This window comes from Petaurus breviceps, unplaced genomic scaffold, assembly GCF_028583685.1.
Source record: "Petaurus breviceps papuanus isolate PSGF00001 unplaced genomic scaffold, PetGlider_PUasm1.0 91133, whole genome shotgun sequence".
In the NCBI taxonomy this organism is placed as follows: Eukaryota; Metazoa; Chordata; class Mammalia; order Diprotodontia; family Petauridae; genus Petaurus; species Petaurus breviceps.
In genome coordinates, this window is record NW_027187419.1 from 83576748 (window position 1) to 83599431 (window position 22684).

The following is a 22684-nucleotide window of genomic DNA, read 5'->3' on the forward strand; positions in this document are numbered from 1 at the left end:
AAATCCCATCACAAGGGGGGAAGGTAGGAAGCCTTTCCCAACTCCTATTAATATCAGTCCCCTCCCTTTTTTAATTATTTTCTATTTATCTTGTATATTGCTCACTTTGTATACATTTGCATGTTGTCTCCCTCATTAGATTGTAAGCTCTTTGAGGACAGGGATGCTCTTTTGCATCCTTTTGTATCCTAAGCACTTAGCAAAGTGTCTGGCAAATAGAAAATACTTAATAAATATTGATTGATTGGTAAGATTCCTCATCTCATGAAACTTGCAGTCAGTCTATGGTATGTGTGAATAGATACATTTGCATGAGCAAATATTAATAATACAAAACAACCCATGATAAAAAAAGCATTAGAAAAGTTCAACAAAGTGCCATCAGAGTTTTTGGTATTTTCTTCCCACAGAAAATTAGAAATTTCATTTCTTCCTGTAGCATTTTACTGATTTCTCTTGTAAGAGCTTGGGAAATATATATATATATAATCCAAATGTAGTCAACACCCATAGTCCCAAACCAAAATAAACCTTTTACAAAATTTTCACCTTATAAAAGGGGACTTTAGGGGAGGCGAGGTGGTGCAGTAAATAGAGCACTGGTCCTGGAGTCAGGAGAACCTGAGTTCAAATCCAAATTCAGAAACTTAACATGTACTAGACGTGTGACCTTGGGCAAGTCACTTAACCCCAATTGCCCTGCCTTCCTCCTCCAAAAAAGCAAAAAATAAATAAATAAGAGGGGACTTTGAAAAAAACTCAGTTCTGTTTTTAAATGACGATGATGAGAGTGGTTATGTGTATGGGCCTAATGGGTGGGGCTTGTTAAATATGCCATTTCCTTCAGGAAGCAGCTTTTCTGTCTTCATCCAAACAAACCACCCTGAGTGCTGTGAGCAGCTTTTCTATTTATGTTCCTGTCACTCAGAAAAATCATCAACATTGAATGCAAATATGCCACCGAGCTTTCTGGAGATGATTGTCATTTTTAGATTAATGAAGCGGGACTTTTTCTATTTTTCAAAGTACTAAGACAGTCAAGGGTTCTTCTGCTCATTATTGTGATCACGGTTGAAGCAGACGTGGTGAGTAATTGTCATTATGTGTCCCTGTGCTCAGCGGCAGACTTCCTCCCGGATGTTCAATCAGGTGAGCCAGCATGGTAGAGTGAAAAGAGATCTGGGCTCCAGAGTCAAGGATCTCAAGGTGAGGAATGTGATGCAGATAAAGAAGACCACACCTGGAATCAGAAAACCGGAGTTTAAACCCTGTCTCTCTTCCTTACCTGTGTGACTTTGGATCATAGCTAACATTGATGTAGTGCTTACAATGTACCAAGCACTGTGTTAAGTACTTTACGACTATTATGTCATTTGATCCTCACAACAACCATGTGTAGGTGCTATGACTTGACCAATGTGGAAACTGACACAAACTGAGGTTAAGTGACTTGCCCAGGATCACACAGCTAGTATCAGAAACTGGGATTTGAATGGAGGCCTTCCTAACTGCACGCCCAGAGCTCTCTCCACTGTGCCACCTAGCTTTGCCAAGTCACAATCTCTCTGGGCTTTAGTTCTGCCATCTGTAAAGTGAAGGGAGCTAGACTAGATAACTTCTAAGGTTCCTTTCAGCTACAAGCCTATGATTCTAGCTTTTTGACTTACTAGTATGTGGCTTCAGGCAACTCACTTGATGTTTCTGAGCCTCTGTTTCTTCATTTGGAAAATGGAGACTGTAGTAGGGATAACATCTACCTCATACAGACTTGTTGTTGTTTTCTTTAAAGATAATAAAATTACCCTCCACATTTAGTTAGTCTAAGGCACTAAGATTTGGACCACTGACAAAGCTCCACAGTTGCCTAAGGACAAAAGGTAGCACATAGGGTTTGCAGGAGGGTTCCTCCAGCTTCATAAATGCTTTTAACTTGCATGCTGTAATGGCAAACACAGAGATGGGGAAGATGAGCTCAATTGAATCATTACTGTATCCTTGCTGAATATCCTTTCCATGCTTTGGTTGAGTAAACTTCCTTCTGTTAATTGCAAGAAGGTGTATAAGTGACTCATTTCATTCTAGTCCCTGACCTGAACCTCTGAATCTGCCTTAGTTAGTCCTGACCTGAAATAAAGGGGTTGAACCAAATTATTTCTAATGCTCTTTACACTCCCCATCTTTCCCTCCTCCCCCCTTTCAATTTTATAGATGAAGAAAATGAGGCCTGAAAAAAAAAAAGAAAATGAGGCCTAGAAAGGATAAGTGATTTGTTTAAGATCACACAGACAAAGAGAAAATTAGAACCTAGGTCTCCTGACTGAGTTTGGAGCATGTACTATTCAGTTTATCACTTTAGTTTATATTTTTGTTCTATGATGATTCAATATTTCAAATCCATCCACTAACATGGATCATTAGAGATTAGTGGACTAACTTTGTGCATAGACTCTGTGGCTGACCTGCTGATTACGATGAGCCAATCCTCTGTCCTCTTGTTTGGGGTGAGGGTAGGGGCCATAGGTATTAGGAAAAGGACTTTGAATGACAGACACATTGTCATCAGACCCATACTGGAAGTCCTCATAGGGTGTCAGAATTTCTGCTCTGCTGCATAGCCACAGGAACCCAAGGCTACCTCCACATCATGATGATGCATATGAGGAGGATTTGATTGTGGGCTATTCAATGATAACTTTTCAGAAGGACTAATTATGACCCAATCTGTTATACTATTGAAAATACTAAGAATATTACATTTAATTTGCCATAGGACCATGGATTTAGAGTGGGAAGGGACCTTAGAGACCATTTAGTCTCTCCTTTATTTTACAATGAGCAAATTGAGGCCTAGGCAAGTTAAACAACTTACCCACAGTCATATCGATAATAAACATCAAAGGCAGGATTTGAACCCAGGTCCTCTGATTCTAGAGGTGTCATTTTACTCCTGCTTTTTATTCATTCTACATTTCTAATCTCCGTTAATCTTATTGTTTTAACCTTCACAATATCATCCTAGGGCTCTTACAAGGATGAAATGAGATATTTACAAAGTGCTTTGCAAACTTGTAAGTACTATATAAATATTGTTGTTATTATCTCTGCTATAAGTCTCATTCTCTCCATTCACATATTCTAGTGCAGGCTTTTATTATCTGTTTGGACTATTGAGATAGCCTTCTGGTTTATCTCCCTGGTCCAAGTCTCTCCCCACTCCAGTGCAACCTCTGCTTAGTTGTCAAAATGATTTTCCAAAAGTGCAAACCAGACCATGCCATCGCCTACTGAATAAACTTCAGTGGCTCCCTATTACCTCCAGTATCAAATATAAAATTCTTTGCTTGGTTTTTAAAAACTTTCATAACTGTCCCTTTCCCACTTTTCTAGTCTTCTTACTCTTTATTCCCTTCCAGAAACTACATAATCCAGGAATACTGGTCTCCTTGCTCTTCCTCACATATGACACTACTCGTTCTCTTTTTACTGGCAGATTTCTGTATCTAGAATATCCAACCCCTTTACTTCTGCCTTCTAGCTTCCCTGGCCTCCTTTAAGACTCAGTTCAAATCCTACCTTCTGCAGCAAGCTTTTCCTTATCTTTCCTCTCCTCGCTAGTGCCTTCCCTCTGAAATTACCTTCCACTTCCACTCTAAATATCTTTTTACGTACAGAGCTATTCACGTGTTATCTCCTTTAATAGAATGTAAAATCTCCTTGAAAGAAGGGACCCTGTTTTTGCCCTCCTTTTTATTACCAATTCTTAGTACAATGCTAGCCAAAGAGTAAGTACTTAACAAATGTTTGTTGACTAACTGACAAAGTGACCAGTGAACATTTAAAAATCGGCATTGCTTAGCTCCACAGATTACAGGAACAATAGTATTTCCTGGGGAAAACATACCATACCAGAGACCTGGGTTTGTAAATTTCAACAAAAAAACAACTATTGCTATGTTCTTGCTCCTTTGAAGATCTGTTTGGGAAAAACATTAAGAATCAGGTTGCATCTTAGATGATGCCAGTACTCCTGACTGATAACTATAGGGTTGTAATTAACTTAGAAGTCTCCTAATCCAACTTCTCTGCTCCACTTTATTTTATGGATAAGGATACGGAGTCCTATAAAGGGGTAAAGCAAATTGCCCCGCATGACACAGAAATGATCTGATTTCTAGATCAGTTGTTTTTGCTATGTGAGACTTTACATTTTCCTCCTTTTTTAAAAGTTTTTTTTGGTATTGCTTTAATATTCCTTTTTGTTTCATGGGTTTATTAGCTTCTATTTAGTGCATTGTAATTTTTAGGGAATTTGTTATTTGGGCGAGGTTTTGTACCTCTTGTGCCAAACCATTAATTCTCTTTCCAATTCTTCCATAGCTCTCATTTCTTTTCTAATTTTTTCCTCTAGCAATTTCATTTCATTTTTTAAAATATTTAAACTATTTTTTTAAACTTTTAATTCATCTTTTCCAGGAATTCTAGTTGAATTTGTGCCCATTTTGTCTTTCTTTGAAGCTTTTCCTATAGATGTTTTAGAATCATTCTCTTCTTTTCGGCTTGTGTCTTGAGCATCTCTATCATGATAATACCTTTTTACGGTGGGAGGGGTTTTTTTTTTGTTTGCTTATTCTTCAAACCTACTTTTTGACTTTGGACTTTATGTTAGCACCAGGCTCTGCCTAGTCCCTAGAAGGAAAGTCTAGACTAGTCCCACTACTACTTTATTGGGATCTTGCACGTTATGTTATTCCAGAATCTCAGGAACAGCTCAGGCTGGGGACCTAAGTGGTCTCATTGAGGGCAAGAGTTGATTTCTGCTCTCCTTGTCTGAGTTCTACAAGTTTCTGACCTAGATTAGGGCTGAGCAACAGGCCTGTAGACTCGCTCATCTTGAGGTTTCAGTAGACTATTATTTCTGGACTCAATCACCATAAGTCAGCTGGGAAACTCTCTTGGTTCAGAGTGATGGGATTGTAGACTTCTGTCTGGTCTTGGACTCTTGCCCTGGTTATCCCACCATAGGTTTAGATTGGATTAGAAGTTAAAGCTGAGACTTCGCTCTGGTCCTGGGGTCTAAGCCACACAGCTGTTGCTTGCTTCTGAACTTTCTCCCTCATGGGTATATGGCCTCTGGCCTTCAATTGCTCCTTACCCAGGAGTGCCAAAGTAGGTACTGGCACCCTTCTCCATCTGTCCTAGATATGTGAACCAGAAGTAATTAATGAGCAAAGTAGCTGCCAATTGACTTTTGTCCCTGTACCTGATCCAAGTTTAAGCCCCTCTGTGCTGGATCTGGAACCTCTTCTTACCCTGGTTCCCAACCTTACCTCAAAGGCACATGCCTGTCCCCAGTGTCCACAGACTTCTCTGTTTCCTGGTGTCAACCCAAGCTGGAAACATAGCCAACTGTGATTTTTTTCATTTGGATTTGATAATCTGATGCATTTTTCTAAACTATTTGATTGAGCTGGGATTGGAGAAGTAGAGAGCTTGCTGCTACTCTGCCCTCTAGGCTCTACCTTCTCCATCTTAACTGGTCTTCCAGACTTGTCTCTCCCCTCCTCCCTCCACACACAGCTTCCAAAATGATATTTCTAAAGTACAAACCTGACTGTGACATTCCCTTATTCAATAAACTCTACTAATTTTGTATTGATTTTAAAAGAAAATATTATTTCCTCTTTATTTTATCCTTTTACATTTCTATTTTATGTAAGCTTTATAATGCGTACAATTATTTTATAGTAGTACATTTTTATAATGTATAAATAATTAAACATATATTGGGGGTACACTCTCAACATTATTTTTTGCTGTTGGGATGTGTGATCATAAAAGTTTAGAGATCACTACTCAAGCAGATGAAGAAAGGGAAGGTGGCTGATCATTTGTAGCACTTTCTTTGGATATTCAGGTAATTTCTGAATGTCTATTTTTTTTCCTATTTGTCAAATCTTTATTGGGTAAGTGGGGAAGGTTGGCAGAATCCAGTTTAGTATTTCTTGGCAGCAGCCTTCCTCATGGCAGTGAGGACATTTCAGAGCTCCTCTCTCTTCCTCTTGGCTGGGATGTGGGTCCCCACCCTTTTTTATGAACCTAAGGGCTCCATTATCCTTGGAGACCTCTAACAATTCCATGGCCCACCTCTCATAAAGGGCAAATCCACACACCTCCTGGATCATATCTTTCACAAACTTTGTGTGTTTGGTCAAGGGCCCATGGCAGCAGCCATGTCCTGGCTTCTAAATGTTTTTTGGTAACTTGGTGGACCTTGTTGAGGCCCATGGCCATGGGGTACCAGATGGCCATGGCTGTGGCCCTACTGTAGCCCCAATGGCAGCCACAGCAGAAGGGACTGAATGTTTATATTTTTAAGCTAGGTTTTTAGAAGGCAACATTTTGTCCCATTTCAAACCATTTCACTAATTTGAGTCTTACTGCAATTGCTTAATGTGGGATAGAGGTCATCCTGGACTCTGGAAGGCTTTGCTAGTAGAACCCTAGCTGGAACATGTTCTAACAAGGGGGAAATTTCAGTGATAGATCACATCTGCTGCCAGATAACCAGAAGCTCATCAGTTAGTACTCATTTATTATGGGCTTAATGTGTAACAGGCACTCTGCTAAGTACTAGGAGTGCTTAGGGGAAAACATAGTCCCTGCCCTTATGGAACTTATGGAGGAAACAATATGCATAGAACTGTACATATAATATACATATAGTGCAAGTGGAAGATAATTTCAAAAAGAAAGTAGTATCATCGGTCAATTGGTAACTAGGTGATGAATTTCTTAGCCAAGGCAACCTATTGAAATTGAAAAATATTTTAGAATCTTTTCAAACTAAATTGAGTATTTTAAAAGCTATTCAGAATCATCAGTAATTGCCCATTTCCAAGTACAGCATTATAGTTTCTAACATTTCAAACAACATCAGTTAGACATAACTTATGAGGACAGTCAAGGATGGATTCCTTTTTATTTATTAAATTATGCAAGATAGTGAGAGCTGTAATTATGTGTGAAATGCAATTCCCCTCATGAATTTTCAGTGTTAACATTTTATTGAAAAGGAAAACTTCTATCACCAAGGCAATAGCCATTTGGGGAATGAATGAACAGGGAACTTTAGTTAAAGTTTATATACTAACTCAATTTTATTAGGTCACATCAATCAGTCAACAACAAACAGTTATCTAGTACTTACTATGTGCCAGGAACTGTGGGAAGTCCTGAAACACACAGACAAAAAAAGGCAAAAGATAGTTCCTGATCTCAAGTCTAATGGGGAGACAATATGTAAATAACTATTTACAAAAAAAGATACATACAGGATAAATTGGTGAAAAAAAACATAAGGGAGGTACTAGAATTAAGGGGGATCAAGAAAGGTTTTCTGTAGAAGGTAATAGTTAACTGTTACTTGAAGGAAGCCAGGGAATCCAAAACAGAGAGATGATGAAGAAAAGAGTCTTTCTAGGCCCTGGGGACAGCTATTGAAAATGGTCAGAGTCAAGAGATATAGTGCTATGGGTGAGAAAGAACATGGAGGCCAATGTCACTGGGTCCCAAAGTACAGAGGGGAAGTAAGGTGTAAGAAGATTGGGAAAACAGGAAAGAGACAGGTAATTAAGGGCTTTGAGGAGGATTTTATATTTGATCTTGTAGGTAATAGGGAACCACTGGAGCTTAATGAATAGAAAGGTGACATGGTTGGACATTTTTTTTTTTTTAAGAACAATCAGATTGCTGACTGGAGGATGGACTGAAGTAGGGAAAGACTTGAAGGAGCAGCCTATTGTAATAGTCCAAGTATGAGGAGATGAGAGCATAGACCAAGGTGGTGACAAAGTCAGAGGAGAGAAGGAAGTTTTTATGAGAGGTGTTACTAGTTACTAGATGACAGAATTTGGAAACAGATTGAATATGGGGTAGAGAGAAAAAGAGACAGAAAAAGAAAGCTGAATTAAGAATGACACCTAGATTGCAATCATGGGTAACTAGGAAGATGGTGGTATCCTTGACTGTAATATAAAAATTAAGGAAAGAGGAAAATTTGTTGGTAAAAATAACGAGTTCCATTTTAGACACATTGAGTTTAAGATGTCTAAAGGATATTGAGATGTCACATTGGAAATTGGAGACTGGAAGTCAGCCAGGAAGTCAGAGCTGGACAAGTACATTTGAGAATCATCAGCATAGAGACAATAATTGAATCAAAGAAGTCGATGAGATAACGAAGTACAAGAGTATAGAGAAAGAAGAAAAAAAGGCCCCAGGACTGAGCTTTCCCTGCCTCCACCTCCCCACTCTCTCCTCACCATTAATGGGCATGACCTGGATGAAGATCCAGCAAAGGAAACTGAGAATCGAGAAATGTAGGAGGAGAACCAAGAGAGGTAATGTTGAGAAAACACAGAGATGAGGGAACATCAAGGAGAAGACGGTGATCAAGTGTCAAAGTCTTAAAAGAGACCAAGAGGGATGAAGTCTGAAAAAAAAGGCCATCAGATTTCATGTTAGGGATCATTGGTTACTTTGAAAAGGGCATTTTCAGTTGAATTACGAGGTCAAAAGCCAGACTTCAGAGAGTTAAGAAGAGAATGAGGGGAAGAATTGTAAGTTCGGAGGTCAAAAGAACAAAAATCAGATTTCCAATGTTTTAAAAAATGATCCCAGTTCTCTTGACACATGGATAATTATAAAACCGCTATGTAGGAAGTCTTTTGTTCCCTTTGTACAAGAGATGTTACCGAGGTAGAATTGATAGGACTTAGTAACAGATTGAATTTGGGGGTGGGATGAAAGGGTAGTGCCTGGTGGAGGAGGCCAGGTCTTGGCCTGTTGTGGCAGCATGGGGGCTGGGAATAGTTCTCACTGAGGTGAATATTTTTGTATGTATGTGTAAAGTGAATGAGGAGGATGCTGGGGGAGTGAAGATGAATGGTCTAGGTTAAAACAAGGGCTCCAACAAGAGAGCCAGAAAACTCTTCTGTGGAAATGGAGCCAGTGGTCAGACAGAGAGGAACCCATAACAAACAGAACAGGATGTGGGAGCTATCACAGCAAATTTGCATGCCCAGGGTCCTGTTGTCTGCAAGCTTAATCAGTTCAGCAGGAGCCCCACTTGGGCCTCTGCTAGGCCTCGGTAAGCCTCTGCACCTGTGCTTGGGGTGGGGCTCAGACAGTCCTTTTGAAAAAGGAAATTAAAATCAAGGCAAATTGAAAGAAAAGCTTATGTGTGTTTAAAGTGTCTTGAAGCACATTCTTCCTGCTTAGAAGCAAGCCCTTCTGCCACTAAGATAAAGATTCCTGAATTAATGAGGCTCCTTCAGTTAAATGACTCTCCCAGTCCTTGCCCTCTACATATTTTTTTTCCCTTGCTTTGAAAAACATACATCAAAAATGAAGTGGAAAACCTAGGTAAGGTTTTCACAGTACCCAAGCATTTGAAAGTATTAAATTCCTAAGGTAAAGCATTAACAGATGTGTGAATGGAGCCATATTTGCCCATCCACAATCTCCTTACTTGTATTGTGAGGGTTTCGTGTTTAACTTAATAGATCATACCTTAGGGCATTAGGAGACCCACATAAAACAAACTATATATTCTTTGAGACCCAGTAAAACCCAAATGAGAGTCAGTCATCTTTGAAACTTCCATGCACTGAAATTCACTATCTCAGTGATACATTAGCTTTGGTTTCCTTGTTTGAGTTTTCTTGGGCAATAGAAAAAATCACTGATTTTCTGAGATATTTGGATCTCCATTAAACTTCAAAGGAAAATTGCCCATATTTCCTTGGGGGGGGGTGCTCTTCAGGCTCACACAGAGATAAGACAGAGTTAACCAGATGATGACTGTACAACAATTTTCCACTGTTGTGTTAAACACTACTTAGTGTGACTTTAACCCAATTTCCCCACAATACACTTGTGCATAAACACTCAGGACCTAAAATAAGTCTGTATGCACTAAAAGGCAAGTAGGAGAGGCCCCAAAGACATCCTGAGCAGGTGAAGTAAGCTGCCTCTCTAAATGTTTTCTTTCTTGCCTTGCCCATTCCATGGAAAATTACAGAAGAAGGAAGAGGAGAGGTAGCTATAGTCTCTGTAAATGCAGATACTTCATCTTCCATCGTTGTTTCCACCCTGTCCTATGCCTGGAATGTCCTCCTTCCTTCTCTTTGCCTCATCTCCTGTCAATAAGGACCTTATCCTCAGGATTTCACATAGCACATTGCTTGTACCTCTGATATATTTATCATGTATTATTATTTATTTCCACTTTCTGGTTATGTGATACCACTATGTTACTCCAGCAGTCTCCAGAATAGGTACCATGGTGTGACTACAAAGAAATTGTGACATGAGTTTCAAATTCCACCCTTCCTGCTATAATGGAGGTTTCGGCCTAACTATATTCCCTAAATGATATCACTTACATGGAAGATGCCGGGCGACCTTCTTCTGAGAGACTACAGAGCTGGTACATCTTTAGACATTCTGCATAGGCCTACCACGTGGCATATTAGCAAGCACCCTAGCACACCCAGGATGGCCTGCTAGCACAGGTTCTTTGATCTGCTTTTAAAGGAAAAGTAGCTCTTAATGGGGTTAACGATCTTACTTTAATTACATTCACTAGTTCAGGAGAAAGGTCAGCACTTGGAACGTGGTAAAAATACAAGCGGAGAAAATATAAACAGAGAAATTATCACAAAGACCGATAGATAGGGCTCCAGCTGTCTGAACATAGCAACATTGCTATTGCTATATAATTTACATACATCCCTGGATCAAGGGACCGAAGACAACAACTGAGTAGTTGGGGGTGGGGGGAGGTTCTGAATAAATGGCTACTCAGAGTCTCAACCAGGAAACCAAAAAAAAAAAAAAAAATCCTTCTCAAGAGCAAACCCCTAAAGCAAAATGAAAACCCCCCAGAATAGATAACAAAGACTCAGCCCCTGATTGGCTCAGAGTCGGTAAGCGAGAAACCTATGCAACTCAGCACAGCTGTGAATATCAAGGTTCAAAAATGAGATCTGATCAATCCTTCAGATGTTTATATTGAGCCTGGGAAACTGAACTCCAAAAAGAAAATAACAAAAATCCCACCTTGCTTGTGCTCATACAGGGTTGGGAGCAGCCCCTTCCATTGGTTACTTAGCTGGAATTGTCAGTGTTTTAGAAACTGCTTTATCGAGCATCAGGACTCTCATTCTCAGATGTGAATTCAGGGAAAGCCCTGAAATGCTCATTCAAGCAGTTTTAAACACAGACTCTATGCTGCCAATCCCATGGCAGGCCAATGCAAAATGCTCTGGCATGTGCCAGTTCTCCAGTCCCCTAGAATCTTACATGTGGGTAATGCTATCTTAGATGATCTAGGTGTGAGCCAACCCTAATATACAGAAATAGCCATTTGTAGGGCTTCTCCAATACTACCATACCTACTTTTTTACCCGCTATCTCTCAACATTCCCCCAATTTCCCCTTCTTCTTGCTTCCAACCCACTCCCCTAAACTAGCCTTGCACCAACAGCAAGAACTGCACAGGTCACATGGGAAAGATACCCTCCATCCTGTACCCTTCAGACCACCTCAGACCTATAGTTTCAGAATGATAATTAGTGAGTAAGAACCCTGCTCCATCCCCATTTTTATTTTGGATTAGAGTTCACATAGTAGTACATGTGTATCTATCTATCTATCTATCTATATATAATTTATAAATAAATATACATCTTTTGGGGATATGTGCTAACATTTTTACTAATAGGGGTGTTTGAGTAAAAAAGTTTGAAGATCACTCCATGAAGGTATAGCATAGTTTCTATAGTACTCTAGGACAGGTTTTCTTACACTTTTTCTACTGGAGACCCCTTTTCCTGTTTCAAAAGCATTCTTGGTGTTAGATGGCCAGAGGGCACACGCAGTACAAAGTGGGCAGGCTTTGTGTTTAGAACCAAGGCTGCAGTAAAGTTGTGGATGCAACACAGGCAAGTGCTGCCAGGAGCACCTAAGGTACTTTATCCGGTTTGTTTTTTGTTTTTTTTTTTTAAAGCAATTGGGGTTAAGTAACTTGCTCAAGGTTACATGGCCAGTTATTTTGTGTGGGTGCCAAGTATCTGAGGCCTGAACCAATCCCAGGTCTCCCGACGCCAGCGCTCTTATTCACTGTGCCACCTGGTCACCCCTTATGTGTTTGGTTTTTAATTAATTTTTGGTCATTGTGAGTTCAGAAACCTTCTACTGTTGTCAAATTTTTTATGATCCCATACGGGGTCGTGACCCAAAGTTTAAGAAGCACTACTCTAGGACAACTAACTACTCTTAGTTTCAAAGCTGCATGTTTTGGGTAATCATAATTATGCAACCATGTCTTGAATACCCATCTGGTTCACCTCCTTCAAATAGCAAAGCTTTTAATTAAGAAAGGATAATAACTAAGTAAAATAAATAATGAAGGAAAGTCAAGCAGAAAATCATTCTCTCTCCCCTCTCCACCTAAGAAGTAACTCAGTGGTACAACTAGAACACTGGTCCTAGTGATCAAACAGTCAGGAGCTCCTGAGTTCAAATCCAGCCTCAGACACTTACTAGTTGTGTGACCCCGGGCAAGTCTTTTAACCTCTCTGTCTCAATTCTCAACTGTACAATGGGGATAATAGCCCCACCTCCCAGGATTTTTATGAGGATCAAATGAGATAATATTTGTAAAGTTCTTAGCATAGATCCTGACATATAGTAGGTACTTAATAAACGCTTGCTTCTTTCTTCTTACTCCTGCGTAGACAAAGGAATACAATCTCTTGCAGAATCCTATATCAGAGAGAAGGAAAATCAGGAGGACTATCAGTTTAGAAATAGAAGGAAGTCCTTTTAATCCATCCCTCTAGTTTTATAGCTCGGGAAACATAGACCCCAGAGGTAAAGTGATTTGTGCAAGCTCATGAAGGTAGAAAAGAGATCTGGGATTGAGACTGAGGTTTGAATTTTGGGCTCTACAACTGTAACAGTCTTTCTGCTTCACCTTACCGCCTCTCAGCTTATGGGATAATTCATGCTCCTAGAACTATATCTTGCAGCCATTCGAGATGCCTTACTGTTGTTCCACCAGACCTGGGCTGCTGCCATTCCTTTAGCCACCTGAGGCATTATTTGCTAATAGGTATGAGGAGAGAGAGGGTCCCTACAACCTAGAGAGAGGAGTATCAAGGAGACCAACAGTGTCAAAGACTACAGAGAGGTTGAGGAGATGATTTGAGAAAAGGCCATTGCATTTAGCCATTAAGAAATCATTGGTAACTTTGGAGACAGTAGTTTTGGTAGAATGATGAGGCTGGAAGCCTTTACAGGTCATATAACCCCTATAAGGGGATAAGAAGAGGTAGAGATGAAAGAAAGTGGAGGCACCTATTGTAGAAGGCCTTTTTAAGGAGCTTAGCCACAAAGGGCAGAAGAGATATAAGATGGTAGTTAGCGGGGATGGAAGGATCAAATGAGGGGCTTTTGAGAATGGGGGGAACTAGACAGGGAAAGATTGGAAATAAGCCGCAGAGCTGGGATGACAGAGGGAGCAATTTGTTGGAAGAAATGGATGGAATGGGTGTGCTTGTGCAGGTAGAGGGGTTGGTTTTGGTAAGGAGAAAGATGTTATAAAGACCAAATTAGTGAACATATGTAACATGCTTTGCAAACCTAGAAGGGCATATAAATGTTAGCTATTATTATTTTTCTTTTAACTGAAAATATACCACTCATTATTATGAGCAGTTATGCAGTTATAGCCTCTTTCATGTATGTTAATCTTGTTTTCTAAAAAAAAAATCAAGGAAATTCTTTGAAAACAGTATCTATGACTTCTACAGCACTGGCTGTAGTAGAGGCCAACAAAGAGTCTCAATAAAAACTTATAGATTATTTCAATTAGTTACTATGTGGAAAATCCACCTATCTGAAAATATCTTACCTGGTGTCTTCATTCACATAGCTGATAAACTCCTTAAGGATAAAGGTTGTCTTTAATATGGTGGTGGTGTTCTTTTATCCCCAGCATCTGGTACAGTTCCTGGCACATTATACATAATAAATGCTTATTAGTTTGGAAGTGGTGATCACATTTTCCACTTTGACTCCATTAGACAAAGAATGTCTTAAAAAATAACAACCATATTCAGTGAATATTTGTTAAATTCAGAAGCTGTTTCAATAGTTAAGACAACAGGTAAGAGGGTCTGAACTAAGGTCTTGGTAGTGGGAATGGAAAAATGAGGATGCTTGAAAAAAATGTAAATGAAGAATCAACAGAATTTGGCAACTGAATAGACATTATAATTGGGTGTCTGGGAGGGTGGTGATGCTATTACCAGGACTTGAGGAATCAGATGCAGGAACTGGCTTCTACCTAGCTATTACTTCATTGCCCTTAAGCCAGTACTAGCTACCAACTTCAGCACCTTCCCACTCCATGAACTCTTGCTTCTATCAAAGGTCACACTTGCTTGCCTTCATGACATGGTCAGATAATGAAAGTATTGATGTAGTGTTCACATCACTGGTGCTATGAGGAAACTAAAGAGTCTCTAAAGAACATCAATGCAAATGATTAGAGGAAAATGCTATCATTGTTCACATGCCACACTTCAATGCATTTGCAATCTCATCAGTGTGAGTACCCCTTCTGTTGCTGCAGATCTCATGAATCATCGAATCATTAATATTATTGAGTTTTTAAATTTTTTAAATTTTTATTTATTGTATTTTTAGTTAATGGAATAAAACAAGAATTATGGAATAAAACAAGAAAAGAAACAGTATAATAAAAAAGATGGTTGCCCTTGAAACTGCAAATATGTTATGTACAACTTGCTATTTCTTTTAAATATATCATAAAGTTATCATGTAGGTTTCTTTATTTTTCTTTTTTTTCTTTCCCCCCTCCCATTATTGGGATTTGAGATTTAGAACTGAAAGGGACCTCGAGGTAATCTAGCCCACCTACCTGAGATGAGGTGGAGAGAGGATGTGCCTTCACTAAAATCTTCTACCCTGTGGAAGTGGAAGCACCAGGATTTCATCCTGGGTTTTCTGAATCCAAAAAGATTTCTTTTTCCGTGACATCGAATGAGGCCACCAGGGAAAGATAAAAAGACAAAAGGTGTTATTTAGCCTAAAGAAGAGTAAGAAGAAAAGAACCTTACAATTTGTCTTCTAATATAGAAAAAGTTTTCACAAGGAAGGGGGCAAAATGGATATAGGAGAAATAAAGCGATAAGCAAGAACTACTAAGTATTGGGGATGTGTGGCAGAAGGTCCTTGAAGAACTTCCAAGTTCTAAGTACACCTGTCTGTCCTACAGATCAGTTCTCTCAGTGTCAGTGAAGGGAGCACCTAGAACAGTGGGGTCCCTACCTTATTGTCTCTACTCCTCCCCCTGCATCACTCCGAATGACCAGCCATGGGAGACAGAGAAGATGGAGAAGGAATCAGTCCTTATAGTCAGTCTGAAGATTATTTGACCGGCTTGTCCTTCACTCTCTGGTCTAATGAACGTAAGAGGAGGAAGCTGAAATATAGAAGGGCTGTTGTGGGAGCAAAGCAGTAGCCTACGTTCTTCCCACGCCCTTGTTTTTTAGGATTTGAATACAAATATTCTGTCTCCAAAGAGACCATTGGCATTAAATGAAATAAAAAGATGAAAGGTATTATTTATCCTGAAGAAGAGAAGAAAGAGTATCCTACAAGGGTGCTTCCATTGAAACTGCCCTTGAAGCTTAATTAGTAGAGGGGACTAAGGCCATTTTCAAAGCTTCCTAGTCATTTGGGTACAAAACACCCAGGACACAAGAGGCTACATCTCCTCTTTCAGGCCTCAGGATGACCAATATCAACACAGGTAATCTATGCTATATATATCCTAGATGAATATCCCTTTTCCTTTTCTTTTCTATTCTGAATGTCCTTCTCTTGCTATAGATCTTTTTGTTAGCTGTTAAATAGATTACAATTGGGTGGCTAAGTGGCACAGTTAATAGAGCAACAGGCCTTGAGTCAGGAGTACCTGAGTTCAAATTCAGCCTCAGACACTTAATGCTTACTAGCTGTGTGACCTTGGGCAAGTCACGTAACCTCAATTGCCTTGCCTTCCCCCCTGCAAATAAATAGAGTACAATTGTCTTATTTTGTTCAGTTTTGGACCTAAACTAATAGGGGACTAGTTTGAGTTAGTTCTAATCTATGACAAGGGAGTGGAAGAAGGAAGAAGCCAGGGAGGAATTAGAGGAAAACTGAAAGAACAGGGAACCTGGGACAAGGTACTGGGGTATGGGAAAGGGCATATGATAAGCTTGTTAAAATTTTTCTTGGGATGCCCAAGTTTCTAGCCATACTCTTCTCCCAGATTAACATAAACAAAAATGTGGTTGAAGTAGTTTGCTTACAACAGTACTTGGAAGAATATGATTTAAGTAGATAATGTGTGTGTTTGTGTGTGTAACACACACAGAAGTTGTCTAAAGGATGCAGCTCTCAGATAGCATGGAATTCAGATGACCCTTCTCCAAGAAAGGTAGAAATTTCTGCCTTGACAGGAGCAAGAGAAGAGCCTTGGCTGGGCATTTGCTCCCTCTCTCACCTGTCTCTAAAAGTGGTCAGGCTAGAATTATGTCTATCTGCCTTCTCAAGTACTAGTAGTCTAAAGGTATGAGTCTGGTTCAAAAGGAAAGCTGTGTTTTCTGGTTATTCTTAAAGAGGAGGTTATACTTCCCAGCTTAGCTCTTTCCAACCAAATGTTCATTCACAAAAGATCACCATAAATAACAAAAAAGTGAACAAATTCATCTAAACGGCAAACAGAAATCTGCAATGTTATACAGATTAGAAGATACCAAAGAACCTACAAGAGTGAATGAGCTCTTTAGCAGATTATTTTATCTAAGAGGAGATCTCAACCCAAACCAAGAGAGAGAAGGCCCAATCTTACCCAAAGAAGTCCATTCTAGCAGTCTCTGGGGAGGTAAGCCGGAAATAAAGAACATGTTGAGGAGTAGTGGGTTTCCCCTACACATCATCAGCATTTCTCTCCAGATGGGCGACTCTCTTGAATAGTCTCTGGAACTTCATGTGTCTCTCTCCCAGAAGCTCCGGCTCCATTTCACTAAGCTCCTCATGGCAGGTTGTACTCAATATTCTCTCCAACACGTTTGAGTTCCATCTCTCTGCGTATGAATCAGCTCAAAACTGACCAAGGCTTGGTTGAAGTCAGGTCATAGAGGAAAGAGATAAACAGTATGACTATGCAATACTTTCTTGATCTTATATATGCTTAGAGTGATAGCCTTAGATGTGGAAGGGAATTTGAAGACCGCTTAATATAACTCCTCCATTTTACCGATGAAATTACCCACAGAGATTAAGATTCGCCCAATGTCACAGAAGTGGTAAGTGGCAAAAGCAGGATTTAAAGCCAGGCCAGCTGAACTAGACATCTAGTACTCTTTCCACTTATGGGTAGGCAGGGGAGAAAAGTATTTGTAAGGAGTAGAGAGGCCCGAAAGGCAGCAAGCAGCAGGCATAGTGTCTGATTTCTTCTCTCAAACATGCACGGCTGAAAGGCAAAATTAAGCTGGATATAAACCCGCCCCCCCCCCCTTGGGAGAGGTCATATTTTCATGTTTTCATCACCAAGGAAGAACTAAGGTTAAGTATCTTGCCCAAGGCTAAAGAGTGAAGAAGCTGGGATTTGGATTCCCTGACTCAAAAAGCCAATCCTTTGCCCACGCTGTCATAGCATTCTGCCTCACCCTGCAAGTGAGAAAATTGCTCAGTGATTGGAGAGGAGCTAAGATATTTCACTTCCCAAAGTATATGATTCAATGTATTCCTCTTTTCTCCTTTCCTCATGAAAAGCACTGACTGATCAAGTATGGCAGAACCCTAAAAAAGACAGAATAATTCCCCCTTTTTCTCCCCCTACTTTAAAAAAAATAGAGTGGAGTTAAGGCTTAGGGAAATTGGAAAACCATGGAGCATAAACTGTTTGCCCAGAAGGCCCTAATTAACTCTCTATTTTCATAGAATCTATAAGCAGATTCTACAATTCAGTGGAGATGAGGAGGACTTTCCTTAATGTCCAGGGGAGCTGCTTCACAGGGCATATAAATCTCAGCTGGAGTTCCATGGTACTGTTGCAGATCAAAAGTGTTGGTTAGCAAAATCCACAATCTGCACTAGAAACAGGCATTTTAATAAGCCAAATTATTCACTGGATTAATTAATTACCTGACATTTATCTAATTAGCTAACACTTTCGCCTGTCAGAACCAGAAGTAAATACCAGATTGGAGTCCCTGTACCCCTGACACGACTCCCCAACTATAAATTAAAAGTTTCTACAAGAGACAAAGGGGGGTGGCCAAGAAAACTTGAGATGCTGAATGCTCTGTATTGTTGTGGATTGCTGGGAAAGAACACTGTGGCAGGCCAAAGTGGGCTGAGTCATAAGGCAAAAGGCTGTATTGTTGCCATAACCAACAAACTGGTATAAGCCAGAGGACAGACTGTTTGTACCCAGCTCACCCATTGCTTTCCAGTCACCAAGGCAGACAAAAATGGCATGTTTTTTCAAGCTAGCGATATGAAAAACTTCCCAACATTTAGCCCTACAAAGTGGAATGGGCTGCCTTGGAAGGGGGTGGGCTCCCCGTTACTGGAGGTCTTCAAGCAAAGGTTGGATGACCATGTTTTGGACATATTGGACAATCAACATATGTTAGGCACTTTCTATACCTCAGTCATTGTGCTAAGTTCCGGGGGTATAAAGAGGCAAGAGACAGTCACTGCCTTTAAGGAGTTTATAATCTAATGGAATAGAATAAAGGGAATTATTTTTTCAGGTGAGGGATGAACTACATGTTTTTGCTTTTGGGGGGGGGTGGTTCCCAGTGCTTAGCATTTCACCAATGCCTGTTGATCGACTAACTAGGTGACCCTGTGTGAAATTCTGAGATTCTTAGATTCTAATTAGAAACTTCCATGGATCTCCAAACAGAACTGCAGAAGGCCAGACTGATTTTGGACGGAAATGGCAAAAATTGTTGTGTGGAAGTTGTTGTTCAGTTGTTTCAGTCAAGGTTTGTTCAATTCCTTTGGTCCCAATCTGTAATTTCACCAGTAGCAAAAACTCCCAGTGAAGAAACTCCAATCTCCCATTATGGATAGGCAATAACATTGAAACTTATTGTCATTGCAAGTTCATAAATAAATGAATGAATGAATAACGTTTATTATGCCCTATATGCAAAGTGCTGGAGATACACAAAAAGAGAAAAAAAAACCAGTCCCTGACCTTAAGGATCTCATGTTCTAAATTGGGGGTGAGGGGGCTGAGAGAACACTTTATAAAGAGTTCAGATGTGAGATGTATGGAAAAGCCTGGGAGTCCTAAGGATAGAGATGAGAAAGACCTGACATCATCTTGTTCAACTTACTTCCCTCTCTGATTTTACAGATAGGAAACTAAAGCCCACAGAGGTTAACTGATTTGTTCAAGGCTACATAGTTAGTAAGAGCTTGCATAGCACAGTGCCTGGTACATAGTAGGTGAGTAATGCATTTTGTTGATTGACTAATTGCTTTAAACTCCAGTTTTCAGAATCTCATGCCACTATATCAGGGATGTCAGACAGGCAGTCTGCAGGCCATTTATGGCCCACAACACTCCCTAGGGTGTGAAGGCAGGCCAGAACCCAATTAATTAAGATGTACCTGGGAAATACTTAACAAAATAAATTAAAAATATAATAAAACATAGATAATGTTAATACATCGTTTTATAAGTCAACTGAAGCCTGAAGGGATCCTTATGGTTTAATGGCCTCCATTTCTATTTGACTTTGATACCTCTACCATGCTTAACTGCCTAGGACCTTTCCATGTATTCTCTCCATCCCAACCTTCAAACTCTGCTGATGCCTCCCCAAGAGAGAGATGAATTAGTGGCTGGGTTTTATAGGAAGGAAGGTCAATGTGGGGATACAGGAGGAAAAAAAAGAATTGTCAACCATAGCAGCACTATGGAGAATGGTTATATATGTCAACACATACTATGGTATTACAGAAAAATATTATACCTACTTCACACATTCTTGAAAAGAAATCAATGCATATTACTAAATTCTAAATATTCAGAGTAGTTTTGCATCTATGAATATTTTACACTTTGACTTATATGGGAGCCATGAGAGTAATGTTCATAAGGCCTCCATCAGCATAGGACTGTAATTTGCTTCCTTAGGAGGGAATTTAAGAAGGAAATAAGCTTCAGTCCTACTGAAAAATTCTGAATTCTTCCTGAAAAGAATAGCTAGAATCAGTAAGACCACAGAATATTAGAGATAAGGGGAACCTTTGAGATTTAATTAAACCCTCATATTTTACAAATGAGCAAACTGAAGGCCCAAAAAGATCAAAGTGACAGTATGCGTGTATGAATGTGTATATATATATATATATATGTACGTATGCATGTATAGATAGATGTATGTATGTGTATACATGTATGTTATATATGTATTATTGTATTGTATAAATACATGTATATTATATATGTATACACACGTGTATGTGTGTTTATCCATACAATCCTTTACAGGAACACTGTGTTTTCTAAAAATGTCAGATTGACATTTTAGCAATCCTACCTGGATTGACCCCTAAACAGCCAATTCACTGTGACACACAGCCTAGCAGAGAGTCCAGATAGATGGTGAGGCCTCAAGAAATGAATACTGTTTAAATATTGGCCATCTGTATGAGAAGCTGTGCTAGCAAAGTTCAAGGGATGTTGTGCTTAAGTATTAACTTTGGATGTTATTCTGACTTGTGATTAGAAAGAATGAAAATAGAAATTGAGAGTGATGGGGGTGGGGAAGTGGTTTGGAGAGGGAGGTGATTGTTTGGGGACTGAAAGTTCTCACGTGTACTGGATACTTTTGCAGGAAAACCCAGTGGGGTTGTTATGGAAACCAACAGAGGACTTGCATCCATGTACCTAGTCTCAAAGCAAATAAGTCCATGTGCCCCATCAAACTCATTCTGGGATGAGTGCCAGATGTGAGAACATGGACAAACAGTGAGCAGGCTTCCAACCTGACAGTGGGGATAGGATGCCACACCTTCTGAGGGAGCCAATCTACTGGGTGAAATGTTTCGGTGATGTCTGAACTGTAGTATATAATAAAAGGTCACCAGAGAAGGGGGAATATTTGAATTTACTGGGGTGATGAAAAGGTCCAAGAGAAAGTTCCATTGCTAATCTCTGATGAAAAACACCAGGCAAGGGGCATCTTTCTAGCCACAGCAAACACGCCTGAAAAATTCTGTTTAGATCCACAAATTAAGAGTGGATACTGGTATATTTTTTCCATCTTTTGATTTCAAACTCAAGACTGATTGTCTCATAGTAGAAAAGCATGACATCTATTTTAGCTGACTCCAGTAAATCCATGAGGACTGACAGGAATACTTATGTTGGGTGAGTAATTTTGACATTTTTGGATTTGTTCTGATTAGATGAGCTCTCCTTAGATGTTATATTAAATTCAACTCTGAATATTGGCCTGTGCTACTATTTAAACTCCTTAAGTTTAAAGCTTAGGCAGTGGAAATAGCATTTGTAATATGAAAGGAGAGAAAGAAATGCAAACTGTCTTACCAATAACATTTTCATTTAAATCAGATCTCTGCACACTGATTTATCTAAGAAATTGGGGCAATATAAATCATGGGAATGATGTTAAGGCTTTAACCAACTTCCCTAAGTGAAGAAATTCAAAGTGAAGCCTGAAATGCACTCCAGAGAGTTCATCCTTCAACTCAGGAGACAATTGGCTGAACCTGGGACCTAATTAAAGGTGCCTCCCAGTGCCCCAGGGAGGTCTGACTGTTTCCAGTAGACCATTATAGAACAACCTTACCAGCTTTGTAACTGACTTTACATAAAATTTGCTTCAAAGATATCACACGTCACACAACTGTAGTGTAAGCATAAATCGACTGTCGGCATATTTAGCTTAGGTGTTATCCCCAAATTCACAGAATACTGTGGGTCATTAATCTTCATCAAGCTTTAGGCATTTGTGAAAGTACTGGTTGATTCACAGTGGTGTGTGTGGAATTTCCTCTATCATACTTTAGTCATTCCAGTATTTCAACAAAAAGAATCACTTACTCATCCTTAGTGGAGGTGGCCCCCTGTAGTGTTCATTCCTTGAGAGAGAGACAGAGAGACTGAGGGAAGGAGGGAGAGCAAGAAAGAGCCAGAGAGCAACAAAGACAGAGAGAGAATGAAAAATGATGAAGACAGAGCCGTGAGAAGTAGAGGTTATCCTTTGCTTCTCTTCTAGGACTTTGCTCTGGTTGTACTTTTTAAAAGCTGGCCATGCTGTGTAATTTATGAAGCTTTGGGGAGGTTTGCATTTCTTCCTTTCTGTACTGTGGGCTGTAGAGGAGCAGGAAAGGGAAAATCTAAAATGTACAGGAGTGTACCTAAAGCAAACAAAGAAATCTAACAAAGCAAGCACTTGTCATTTTTTCATTTATCTATTCCTTCATTTATTTGCTTATTTTAAGTTCTATTGCTGCCTTTTGTGGTAATGCACTGGTAGTTTTTTGATTC

The 22684-nt window shown here is 39.6% G+C and overlaps 1 long non-coding RNA gene across 1 annotated transcript; it reads right to left on the reverse strand.

The window, feature by feature from the left end:
* Positions 1–961: 961 nt before the first annotated feature.
* LOC138155062 (uncharacterized) lies at positions 962–17591 on the reverse strand. The gene is made up of 4 exons (XR_011166749.1): positions 16991–17591; positions 15011–15114; positions 13979–14077; positions 962–1240 (listed from the first exon to the last, which is right to left on the reverse strand). It is a non-coding gene; the product is annotated as an uncharacterized lncRNA (long non-coding RNA).
* Between the last annotated feature and the right edge of the window lie 5093 nt (positions 17592–22684).